This window comes from Perca fluviatilis, chromosome 22 (genome assembly GCF_010015445.1).
Source record: "Perca fluviatilis chromosome 22, GENO_Pfluv_1.0, whole genome shotgun sequence".
NCBI lineage: Eukaryota > Metazoa > Chordata > Actinopteri > Perciformes > Percidae > Perca > Perca fluviatilis.
In genome coordinates, this window is record NC_053133.1 from 29,530,199 (window position 1) to 29,544,590 (window position 14,392).

Consider the following 14,392-nt stretch of genomic DNA (forward strand, 5'->3'; position numbering starts at 1 on the left):
GTAGCTTTTCCAGCTTCGGTCCCCTTACAGGCTGGAAGTGAAATTGTCCTATTATGTCTCATTGGAACTACAGATCAGCTACCTGATCTGGCAAACTTGCATATGTGCGGTTATAACCGGGGAGAGCCGCAAAGCAAATGCATACGTGCCATTCATCCTGTTACGAGTTGATGAACCACTGAAACGATTTTGGAAACATTATTTTAAGTACAAAACGTTCTAGTGTTCTAGTCTATTTCAAATAAACGTATTATATTATTATTATTATACTACTGTAGGCCTACAGGCTATTCAACATCACTGACAATTTATCAATATTTCAAAATAGAAAACATTCCAACTTGTTATGTTGTTATTGTTATTTTATGTGTAAGCAGGGCGATTTACGGGGCATAGGGTGGCAAATGCCACCCTAAAAGAAAGCCTTGCCGCCCCCCTGCCACCCCAGTTGGCAGCAACAAATTAAAAGTTATGGCCAGTTTGATAATTTACGGTAAATCTTCATGTCCGAATTGCGATGTGAATGCAGCAGCGCATGACGCCAGACCGGTGAGAGAACTGTTTTGTGTGGAAAACTGAGTAGCATGAAGCGAGGGAGACACGTGTCGCGAGGGAAAGGAGACACAGGAGGAAAGAGGTCAAAATGGATTAACTATCTATCACGAAATGAAATTATAACGAAACAAGTGCTAGCATAGTTACGATGCTGATTTTGAGATAAATCAGGTTGAAGAACGTTATTTCGGCTAACTATATATATAATGTTAGTTAGGTCTGATGTTTGTTTTGTGTAAAGTAGGCTACAAAAGCTAATATTGATTTTAATCTTACAGAAATGAAGAGGAAAGTTAGCATATGTAGTTTTTTCTCACCAAAGAGAAAGGCGAGAAATAGAAAATGAACAACTGAGCAAGGTAGACAGAGAAGATGAGGTGGTAGGAGAGAGAGAAGAGGTGGAGAGAGAGAAGGGCCACAGAAAAAAACAGAGATAGAATACAAGGCCAAGGCGACCAGTGACAGGAGGAGGTGGGAAAAGACCACAGCGTTGAAGATATGGGAGGAGAGCATCACCAAGATGAGGAGGGAGAAAGCGAGAGACAAGATAAGGTGCAGGGCTCAGACAGTGAAAGGGAAAGCAGAGTGCCTGGACCATCACCAATCATCTCCTGTCGAGCTGGTCCACACGGTATGGAAATTGTTGCTGCATATATCCTAAGTTACATATGAATACTAACAACAAATGACGAACATTTTTATAAAATTTAAGAGACATTGCTTTGACATCAAATAAATATAAAAACCCACATTTACTGAAATATTAATAATTAGTGAAAGTTGTCAGTGTAAAAGTGTGATGAGATGGGGAGATGAGTTTTATATATTTGTGCATAAAACGTCTTTTAGATCTATTGCTCAGATTAAATTAAAACGTTTAACAAATTAACCTAAAAATACTCTCTCAGGCTAAAATTGTTAGTGTGTGTTAACAGTCTGATGGTTATAACTAATCAATGACAGTTCCTAATCTTGTACAAATGCTGTCTGCATCGCTGCCTCTCTGACACAGTAAAAACCGTTTGCTTCCCCTCTCACACATCTGCCTCTCATCACCTGGGTCTCACCTTAAAGCCTGTCCTGTGATAATGTCCCTTACTTCTATCATACTTCTATATCTCCTATTAAGTGAGATCACATTTATTGTCGTGAGTTATTCCTAATGTAAACTGTTTCAAATGAAAACCTCAAATGCAGGACTCTGATTGCATGAGATGAAGTTTGTCTGTATGTGTTTGTAAATGGCAGCCTGTGCCCTTTTGTAGTGTATACTATTTCTCATCAAACTGTATTAAAATTCTGTATATATATATGTCTGCCATATGTTGCCACCCCTCAAAAGTTCCTGCTCCTCTCACGCCACCCCATAAATATTTTTTCTAGATCCGCCCCTGTGTGTAAGAGGCACAAAAAAATCCCCACTAGGGTAATTGGGTGAGTAGCAAACATAAGAATTTTGTTCATGTTCAAGTTAACAATATATACAGGAACATTTAAGTTTATTTGTCTTGCATGCAGAAGGTCACAAAGAGGTGATCAGCATCTGGTTTTTAAAAAGAATAACAACTTGTGGTAACTTTGGTTTTGTCAAAAGAGCAATTTATTTATGTTTTTGCCGATGAAAAATTACATTGTGTGCTGTGACTGACCCCGGGACCCTTCTAGCCTTGAGGATGGGATGGTGAGCAAATATTCAATTTAAGCTATTTAATCTGATGATCATCAATCATCAATCTGATGCATTTTTTCCCATCAACAGTGTAATATTTCAATATTTACTACATTAAAATTAATTTGACTGGCAAAACAGTTAATGTCCTTCTGACATTACACAATAATAAAAGTCATAATTTTTAAAGACTTAAAAGTTTTGGTCAATATTTTACTTCTTCCAACCATATTGTTAAATAAAGAGTCAATGTGGATTTACATATTGAAATATCATAATCCTGCAATGAATCATTATGAAAACTAAACTTTACTACTTTGGGCCCGGGTCATCATCAAAAAGCGAATTAGTACATTCATGATTTTGTCCATGTTGATATTAGCTGCTTTACAATTATTAAAAACGTTGCATTGTTTATCTTTTCATATAGCTAGACGTCTAGACTCTGGGACAAGGCCGTCATGTTTAAATACCTGCCATGCTGATTCCAAACAGACAGCTTTGTCAAGGCAGTTTGGGCTTCAGATAGCTTTTACACAGTGGCCATCGTTAATGACAAATCATTTTCCACTATGAACGTGTTGGTGGAACTTGTTTCATTGGTTGGTTAGATGATTGGTTAAATCCATAGACAGTATGGTTAAATCCAGCGATCAAAACAAATCCAATGTGGACTTTATTAATTTATTTTTTTTCTTAAATAATCATATGCCAGAAATTGGGAACCAGGCCCGAGTACTTACACCCCCAAACATTTTCTCATTGAATCTATACGATTCACTTAGGTCACCAATTTTGGTTTCAAAACGAATTTCAGCAAGTGAGTGATTTTCATATCTGATAAAGACCAGCAGAGAATTCAGTCCTGTTCAGACACTAAGTGGTGCGACTGTGTAGCACAGCCTGCTTCCTTTCAGCTCTCATGTCAACGTGTTGGAGTGAAGCTCACAGACCTGCAGAGACTTTGTGCATCAAGTCTGTTGACTCTGCAGATTTCACTGAAGTAAAAAAATGGAAATAAACTGCTGAGAGACCTGAACGCATCATTACTGCAGAAACAGAGAGACATTTACTGCTCCTTTACTGATGATTTACTGCTTTTGGGTTCATCCTCACAGCTTCACCGACAAGGTTGGATGTTTACAGAAAATACTGGATCTTTGCTTTGATACTGTGTTTAGTTTGATACTGCTGAATCCAACATGGACTGAATCCAACTCTGTACTGACCTCAGAGTCTCCAGTCTACAGTTTGGACTCTCCTTCAGATCACACAGCTTCTTCACGTCTGAATCCTTCAGGTTGTTGTTACCCTTCAGGTTCAGCTTTCTCAGATGAGAGGGGTTGGACTTCAGCGCTGAGGCCAGAGTAGCACAGCTGTTCTCTGATAAACCACAGTTCCACAATCTGAATAAAGAATTAATGAAGATAAAAATCTATTTATAATCCAGTTAGAATTGTTGATGTTTTAAATAAGTGTAGCTCAACATTACTTTGTCATAAGCAATGACATTTTCATGAGATAGAGATTTTGTAATTGTGGATCATCATCGTTTCAGCCAATAAAGGATCAATACTATATTCATCCTCTAAACAGCTGTGTTCTAAAAACAATTACAGAAACAAATACATAGTTCTACTTCAGCAAGTAAACATTAGCAATTTAAAACCATATGTGACCATTTCCAAACAATTATAAACTTTAATTTCTTTAACAACTAACTGGACATTTTCTTCAACAAGCACAAGTCTCTTGTGACTGCAGAAATAATTTACTACAAGAAACAAAAATATGAACAAAAGAACATTTCTAACTTCATGGATATTAATTATGTTTGTACATCAATTCAAATTAAATTGTTAAACATATTAGATCTATAAAAGTTACAGAGTCAGTTAACTGACTTCAGAGTCTCCAGTCTACAGTTTGGACTCTCCAGAAAACCACACAGCTGCTTCACTCCTAAATCCTTCAGCTCATTGTGACTCAGGTCCAGCTTTCTCAGATGGGAAGGGTTGGACTTCAGACCTAAGACCAGAGCAGCACAGCTGATCTTTGACAAACTGCATCTGCTCAAACTGAATAAAGAACAAATTAAGACAAAATATTTTAATAATCCAATCAAATGTGTTGATTTTTAAATGTGTAGCTCAACATTAGTATGTCCTTATCGATGGTCTTTTTCCTTAAAATGAGTAGATTGTTACTATGTGTAATTGTGGATCTTCGTCATGTCAGCCAATAAAGGATCAATACTATATTCATCCTAAAACAGCTGTGTGTTGGAAAAATGATGATCATTGACCAGACAGTTTTGAAAACACTGAAATTAACAAAAATAAATACATATTTCTACTTAGAGCACGTAAACATTAGCAATAATTATAAATATGAATTTACTTACTAACAACTAACAATGGACATCCTCTACAGTTTCTTTACAAAACATTTTTTGTGACTGCAGACTAAATTTACTATAAGAAGAATTAAAATATGAACAAAAACAAAATGTATAACTTCATGGATGTAAGTTATGTTTGTACATAAATGAACAAATTAAATTGTTAAACATATTATATCTATAAGAGTTACAAAGAGTCAGCGAACTGACCTCAGAGTCTCCAGTCTACAGTTTGGATTTTCCAGAAAACCACACAGCAGCTTTACTCCTGAATCCTTCAGCTCGTTGTCATTCAGGGCAGCTCTTTCAGATGGGAGGGTTGGACTTCGATGCTGAGGCCAGAGCAGCACAGCTGATCTCTGACAAACTGCATCTCACCAATCTAAATAAAGAATAAATGATGAAACTTTAGAAGACAATTTCCCTGCTTGAAATCATTCAATGTTTAATGATCTTTCTGAGCTGAAGAGGGTTTAGAAAACAGAAACACTTGAACTCAACAGGATCAGGATAAAAACTGTCAAATACAAAAGTGAAAAAGTATAATTAATATTAATGACAACATGCTGCTACTTCAATAAAAACAAATCTTTACTTACTAAACTGGAAAATCTTATTTCAAAAGACGGTCTATTCTATATGGCTGTCTCCGTAAAGTTTAAATACTATGTTTGTGTGCAACACAACATTTAAAGTCAAATCAAGTCAGCTTTATTGTCAATTTCTTCACCATCCCACGGTGAAGAAGAAAAATGCACAACAGATAAGACAAGAAATTTCTACCACAAGAGTTAAAAAAAAGTGCTCAACAAAGTCACATGACATTTCCTAGCTTTATCCACAGCCTGGTGGATAAAGCTGTTTGCTAGTCTCGAGGAGCGGGCACTGAGGCTTCTACATCTCCTCACAGAGGGCAGGAGAATGAAAACACTGTGTGTGGGATGGCTGTCGCGCTCACAATCATGGTTAGCTTTTTGGGTGACGTAGGTGGTTTATATATCTTGCAGGGAGGGGAGTGGGGGCCCCAAAGATCTTTCCAGCTGTGTTCATTATGTGCTGCAGGGCTTTTCTGTTGTAGTCAGTCATGATGTGAAAGTAAAAGTGCCCATGATGTGTGATGGGGCTCTTGCTCTCTTGAGTTTGCATAGTAAATAGAGGTGCCGCTGTGCTTTCTTTGCCAGTGATGCATTGTGATGATCCAGGAGATGTCCTCACTGATGTGCACCCCTGGAATTGGGTGCCACTCACCCTCTCCACAGCAGCATTGATGGTCAGTGGTGGGTGATGGGACCTCTCTCTCTCTAGAAGTCAACATCAACCTCCTTGGTCTAGCTGACATTCAGCAGGAGGTTGTTGTCTCTGCACCATGTGGTCAGAAGGTCGACCTCCTTCCTGTAGTTGGTCTCATCGTTATTGGTAATGAGACCCACAAGAGCTGTGTCGTCGCAAACTTCACCATGTGATTTGTGCTGTAGGTTGGTGTGCAGTCATGTGTCAGCAGGTTAAAGAGCAGGGGAGTGAGCACACATCCTCCGGTGATGCTGTATATATATATATATATATATATATATATATATATGTACATACAGTATGTTTATATAATGTGTATGTGATACATGGATGTATAGTAAGTAAGACTCGAAGATATTGCATTATTGCATAAGCATTTTTTTGGGGTGGGGGGCTTCTTCGTTGGATTTTGTTCGGGGTGGCTGGCATAGAGAAGCATTAGCACAGAACACACGATTAATGTAAAAATATTTTCGGTTCATCATAAAACCAAATTTTTATTATTCACTGTACAAAGACCTAAATACATTAACTGACCTCAGAGTCTCCCGCCTGCAGTTTGGATTCTCCAATCCAGCACACAGACGCTTCACTCCTGAATCCTTCAGCTTGTTGTTGTTCCACAGATCCAGCTTCTCAGATGGGAGGGGTTGGACTTCAGAGCTGAGAGCAGAGGAGCACAGCTGATGACTGACAAAACCGCATCTCCACAATCTGAATAAAGAACAAATAAGTAGGTTATAATCCAATTTTTACAACATTACTTTGTCCTAATGAATTATATTTTCCTAAAATGAGTAGACAGACTTTGTCATTGTGTCATAGTGGATCGTCATAATGTCACCCCTTTTATTCTGCCATATTTTCTCTTCATCTGGCACTTTCATTGCCATTCTCTACCTGTTCATCAGAGTTTCCACCTGTCCCTGTCATATCACTACAACTTCATCAAAACACGACCAATAAAAGAGACACCCCACTTTACACCATAGGAAAATGGAAAAATATGCAACCTGTGATTCAAACAAGCCAGGACCACAAATGATCCTCAAATCATTTATGAAAACTCGAAAATATACAAAACATGTGAATGTCCCCAGCAATTACAACCAATAACAATTCAGAAACACAGTCTGGTTTCTTGCTAGCCATACATCATACTCGGATTCTAGTCAGAATATGAGTCTGTTATGTACTGTACATCAGCTTGTAGTGATCACCGCGCTTTATCACACATGCCCCTGCCACAGACACACCGCCAGACTGCCTAGATGCCTGCACTTTAAAACGAAGATGGGCGTGTCTGTCCAGAGAGTGTCTCGTAGCTTGCCGCCCAACAACTAGAAAGTTACAGAAGGTAATTACTCTAATTTACCAAACTTCTTCTGTGACTCCACCAAAACCAGGTTTTCACGCCACTATTCCCTGGAGCCGACGTTTGTAAACACGAGAAGAAAATCAAAGATTGACTATTAAGGGCAAGATGTGTAGGGTTGGACATCGTTTGGATTTTTAACAATTCTGATTCCTATTCCAATTCTTCCTTTCGATTCCGATTCTTTGAGGGGTGGAGTTGAAGACTGGTCACATGCTTATTACACAAATAAGAGGAAAGATTTATTTTGATTCAATGGTGGTTTGCAGTTTAACCTGGCCTTTTTTAATGTAAAAAAGCCACACTACAGCAACGCTTACTGCTTACTGTACTCCACGGCTACAACACAACGAGTGCCTGGTCGCTAACGAAACCCAAACTTTAACATAATTCTATTGAGGGAATTGGTTAGCCGATGCCCAACTGTATAGATGTGTCATTAAATTTTATTTGATCAAAGATTGACCATTGAGTGCAAGAGGCGCGCACTAAATTCTTTGGTTGGGTGTTTGCTGGGGACCTACAGAGAACTACTTTGATGTTGAGAGAAAACACTCATTTGTTGCTCCAAGTTAAATGTATTAAGCTGAAGACTCAGTTTAGTTACTATGTTTATTTAGTTATTTTTATAAACAACAAAACCATGTGGAGCTCTTTAATCAGAGCAAATACAAGTAACGGATCAGTACTCTGTATCGGCAGATATTCAATATTTGAAAGATCAGATCAGGAGTCAAAAAACGCTGGACGGGACATCTCTATTAATAATAAACCAATAAGACTTAAAGTAACAAAAAGCCTAACTTAAATGCTAAATATTACGAGCCCCCACTTTGTCATGAATCAGCTCAAAACTCTTGACAAAAAAAGGGACACCACACAAAAATTAACCCATAGTTTTGATAATCACATCTGGACTTACTGAGCTTTTCTGCAGTTCCTCACAGCTGGAATCAGTCTCAGTTTTCCCTCATCTGATGTGTTGTACTTATGCAGGTACAACTCATTCAGAACCTCCTCTGACATCTGCAGCATGTAGGCCAGAGCTGAGCAGTGGATCACAGAGAGTCTCTTCTCTGATCTCTTCTCTGACTTCAGGAACTCTTGGATCTCCTGATGGACTGAGTGGTGATCCATCTCCGTCCAGACAGTGGAAGATGTTGATGCTTCTGTCAGGAGAGATCTTATCAGTATTCATCTTCTTCTTGGTTGTTGATGGTTCTGTGGAAGATTTCTTTACTGTTGTCTGTCAGAACCAGCAGGCCTCCTAAGAGTCCCTGGTTGGACTCCAGAGAGAGGCCATGAAGGAAGCGGACAAACAGGTCCAGGTGGCCATTTTTACTCCTCAGGGATTTCTCCATGGGCTCTTTCAGGAAGACATCCAGGGATGGGTATTGGTCATTGTCACTGCCGTCGTCGTCTCTCGTTGTCGTGTCTTTGTCATCATCATCATCCAGGAATGAATCACTGTTGTCACAGTCCCAGTCTTCTTTCAGGAAGTCCTCCAGTACCTGTGTGTTCCTGTTGGTGTAACAGTGGAACAGGTAGACTGCAGCCAGAAACTCCTGAACGCTCAGATGAACGAAGCAGTAAACAGTTTTCTGGAAGATCACATCTCTCTCTTTTGAAGCTCTCTGAACAAACTCCTGAGTACAGCGAGGCCTCTGTGACATCCAGACCACAGCGCTCCAGGTCTTCTTGGTAGAACATGATGTTTCTTTTCTTTCAGCTGTTCAAACGCCAGCCTCCCCAGCTTCAGAAGAACTTCCCTGTCAGCCTCCGTCAGCTCCTGTGGATCTCTCTCTCCATGTCCCTAGCATACTTGCGGCTTCTTCCTCTTTGTCTGAACCAGCAGGAAGTGTGAGTACATGTCGGTCAGGGTCTTGGGCAGCTTTTCTTTCTGGTCTGTCTGGCTCTCTACATGTGGTCCAGAACTGTAGCAGTGATCCAGCAGAAGACTGGGATCAGACACATGATAAGGAGGCTCCTGGATGTCTTGATGTGGGAGATGATTCTGCTGGACAGCTCTTCATCACTGACTCTCTTCCGCAAGTACTCCTCCTTCTAGGGCGTCAGTGAAGCCTCGTACTTCTGTTACCCTGTCAACACAGGTAGGAGGGATCTGATTGGCTGCTGCAGGTCGGGAAGTTATCCAGACGAGAGCCGAGGGAAGCAGCTTCCCCTGGATGAGGTTTGTCACCGCAGCACGACTGATGACTTCTGTGTGACATCAGAAACAGCCTCATTGTTGTTGAAATCCAGGTAAAGTCTGCTTTCATCCAGGGCGTCAAAGATGAAGAGAACTTTAGAGCCAGCGAGCCTCTGCTGTGACCTCCTGTAATGTTGGATGGAAAACACGGAGCAGATCCAGAAGACTGTACTGCTCATCTTTGATCAAGTTCAGCTCCCTGAAGGAAAGAGGAATCACCAGATCCACATCCTGGTTTTCCAAACCCTCGGCCCAGTCCAGACAGAACTTCTGCACTGAGAAGTTTTTCCAACGCCAGCGCCGCATCATCATAACGACTCTGATGTGTTTCTGTTGGTCAGGTAAGGCTTTAAAGATGTCGCGCACTTGATTGGAGTTTCATGGAGGGTCTCCATCTTGGAAGCTGTCTCATGTTGGGTATTAACTTCTTCACTCTGTCCGTCTGTGATGTAGAGTGCAGTGAAGATCCTGGTGGGGGGGGTTTCACTTCCTGTTTGATCAGCTCCTTCATTCACACGTTTATATGTCCCCCTCTACACTGATCTTATGTTTATGTTTACAACTTACACTTAAAAATATATTATTTTTTTTATTTTTTTTTGTTTTTTAAAAAACTTTAAAATAAAAAAAAAAAAAAAAAATAATAATTATTTTTTTAAAAAAAAAACAATTATAACAATAAAAAGGAATGACAACGGAGGGATTTGATTTCTCTAAATGTCATGACACAAGAAGAATCCTGTTTTGAGACATGAAGACATCAGCAGAAAGATGGACAGTCTTACTTGTTCTGGATCTTTCTCCACACTGGGGACAGCAGGAGTCTCCTGATGAAGCAGACTGGTCCCAGTATGAGGTGATGCACTGTCTGCAGAACCAGTGTCCACAGCTGATAGAGACTGGATCCTTCAGGACGTCCTGACACAAAGCACAGCAGGACGGCTGGTCCTCCTCACAAACATCACTCCTTTCCCTCTTTCTGTCAACACATTTATTTATGAAATGATTTGTTGATTAAAAAAAAAACTCAGTCTGTAACGAAAACCCAACTCCCTCCAGACTGAGCTACTGCCACCCCAAAACAAAGACAAACAAAGAAATCTCTTCATAACTAAAATGAACAGTTGATTGTTGTTTGAAGATATCAACATTTGACCAAAACTGTCTCAAAGCTCAGATGTTCTCAGAGAACAGTAAAAGTGTTGTTACCATTCTGTTTGAATTCAGTCTGTAATGAAAATGTTCCTTTTATCTAAACTCTCCTGCTTTCATAAACACTATTAACTGTTTTTCCTCTCTGACTGTCTTATTAAACATTTAGTGATCCGTCTGTAGTTTAATAATACAAACTAACAACATTAATAAAAAAACTATAATAAATAAACATAAGTACTGCCCATGGATGTTTATTCTTCACCTGCAGGAACAAGATATGGTGGAGAGAACTACTACTAAGCTTTCAACTACAAGTTCTGAATCATTAAGTAACCTCAAACTCACATAATCAAGGTGAGTAAAGCTTCTCTACAAATAATTTTTGAGAATTAAATTTTTTTTGAGAATAATGATGTGCACTGATTTAAGACCTGGATGGTCGTTACAGATGGCTGCAGGAAAAGTAAAACCAACCAAATATTTTGAAACAAATATGGGAAAATGAATTACACATTTGAAGCACATTCGTTCGGCCAAAAATATGAATAATTTCTCAAAGTGTAAATTCTGAAATGGAGGCGACGAATGCCGGCTGCAGAAATACAATCAGTACTTTGTGGCTATAAAACCCAGAACAGATCCATCGTGGTTAGCAGGGCTCCAGACTAACTTTTTTCACTAGGGGCACAGTGGCCTCCAACTGAAAATTTTAAGGGCACAACCAGAAAATGTAATGGCACACATAAATCAACATGCTGACCAAATATTCACATTTCTTTTAATTTTACACTGTATTAATAAATACTTTGATAATAGATGCAGAAATTACAATGTGCTGATTAAAATTCAGTGTCAAATTTTATTGTGCACTTTTGAAGATGGAACACAGAAGGTAAACCAACAGCACCATCGCTGTCATGCGATAAATATAAAAAAATATACCATACATTCAGAATAAAAAAAGTGCTTAGTAACAAAGTGCTTAGTAACCTTTTGGTCATTTCACAGTTAAAAACAATACTTAACAAATGTATGTAAACAATAAGGGCACTGGCCAATAACATTCCACTAGAACAAGTAGGCCTAAACAACTTGTGCCTTTACTCACTCCCCTTAGAGCAGATCCTTTTTCAATTTGGTGAAAGGTAGTAGCACGCTCGATTATCTCTAGGACCCTCCCCCTCCACACATTAGCCACTTACAGGCCATTCCCTATCCTTCTCACACTCGTTGGCCTGCCACGGATTGCGGATTCATCGACGCGCCCTGTCATGGGGCTACCCCTATAGCCGTTCGAAGCTTCAGTGGTGGCATTGGTCTTAGCATGCTAAGCTAATCCTAGCATGAGCGTTAGTATAGGACTGTTAGCGTTAGCATTACTATTAGCATGTGGGCTAGCATCAATGGACACATGGCTTGTCATTTCATGTCATTTCATTTCACTGTATTTAAGTACTAGTCGAAGGAGTAGAAATCATGATTTGATAAATACAACACATACACAGTTAATTTTGGGTCGTTTGGGGTTGTTGGATTTACCCGGGGTCATCCGGGTGTTTGCATGTTTCGTTCACCTGTTCTTATCTTCGGGCAGGGATCTGGGTTGAAGTGGCAAACAGGAAGTGATAGAGTCTGGAGTAATTTATAGGGGGGAAGACCTGGAATGGTCCAAGTGTAAGCCAGTACAGAGGGGGTACTGGAGGGCCTAAAGTTTTCTGTTTTGAGAAGCTTGTTCAGCATGTAACATTTAATTTCTGGTTTTATAGTTGGTATATTGTGTATTAATGTAGCCAGAAATGTTTTGCAATGTTGAGGGAACATGATGGGGTTTGATTGATTTCCAATTAACTTTGGTTTGTCTTGTAGGAGGGGCTTCTAGTATAAAGGAAGGAGGCAGAGGCTCATCTGGGCAGAACAGTTTTAGCCTGGAAAGGTGTGCGTGTGCGCGTGCGCGTGCGCGTGCGCGTGCGCGTGCGCGTGCGCGTGCGCCCGCCCAATGGTCATGGCCTGATTTAGTCTTTTGTATTGTTTAATATTCGTTTGGTATGATAATTTGAATAGTTTGTACTTAGTTTTCTTGTTGTTTTGTTTTTGTTATTTTTAATATATTTTTGTAATAATTCACCCTTGCACTACTGCACTTTCCACGTGAATGGGGAAGAAATAAATCAAAGCACCAGGTGAAGAACTCCTGAGTCCATGTCTCCTCCTTCCACCATGGGGCTAAACCTTACATGCCCCTTCCACGTTCAACGTGTAAAAAAATAAATAAAAAGGGGGCAAATTTACTGTTCGTAAATGTGCGACTGGATGTAAAATTCAAATTTTGGTCGCAAAATGTGACCATTTGGTCGCAGTCTGGAGCCCTGGTTAGTATCTGCACAACAAGTACTACATCGTGAATATATAAGTCTCTTACTTTGTGTCTGAGGGTCCCGGTTCATTACTCAAGTAATCAGGTTGTGACATCGACCAGTCACTCTTCATAGTCTGACAGCCAGATCCTACAGACTCTGCTCTCCGTCTGTTGTTTTGAACTCTGCAAACACCAACATGTTTTTATTTATATAGCTTAAATTCTTAAATTGTCTTCTTTTATAGATGCTTAGGAAGCTTTAAACACACAAAGTACTTATACTTTCAATAATTAGAAGGATTAAAAGTTTATATTAATTTAGATTAGGTTACAGTTTTTCCAGGTGACTTACAGCTGTCGACTGACCAAGAACAGATCCAAATTTTCTTTCCTACCAGCAAGCCATAAAAAGCCTTAAATCAGTCAGAATAAGCAAAGTCATCCAGCTGGTTTGACCATACCCAAGGGTGTATAGTGTATTGTAGTGTGTGATGTATATTCTTCATGTTTTGTTTGTCGGTGTCTGATATAATAATTATTTGTTTGTATCATAAGTCTGATTGTTGTTATGAAGTGCCTTGCGATTGTGCCGCAAACCCAACTGCCCCACGGGGACAATAAAGTTATCTACTACTACAGATTCAAAGAGGAAGATGGAACAAATGATTTCTCCTCTCTGTCATAAAACGTTTGTTAAACTTTTTGTTTCAATTTGAACTTTACTGGAAACTTTTAACATACAAACCCCAAAATCATTGGCAGAGAAAATATTAGTCATATAAATGAATTGGTATCAGTTCTCTTACTTTTTGTCTGTATACAGTAAAATAAAACCATCCAGAACTCCGTCAATTATCTTTAAATCTGTGTTTTTTCGGTCTACAGCAGGTTTAATGTGTATTACAGTTTTTTCCAACAGCTAAAACACGTTTTCAAAACTACGTCTCCTTTTTTCAAAACTCTACACACAATTCCCAAAACTACACACACAAAATGCAAAATGCCTCACATCTCCTTCAAAATGAAACACTGCATTCAAAATACCATAAACACATCTCAAAATGAAGCATTTGTATCAAATGGCAAACACTTTTTTCATAATAGTACATTTTTGGATATACCATGTACACACTGTTGTTCTAAATCTAAAGCTCTTTGGTCTTTCATAGGCGTATATCTACATTTACAATGCTCTAGAGATTCTAGAGATAGATTGTATGCACTTTGTGCAAAACAAAGTCTGATTGATGTGTAATGCTGAAATAGTCATTAGATAGTTGCATGCAGCATGGACGCCACTGTAAAGTTACTCAAGATGGGCTTCTCTCATTGGTCAATCCGTGGTTGATTACATGATGAATAAGTGTGGCCCTGATCTCATC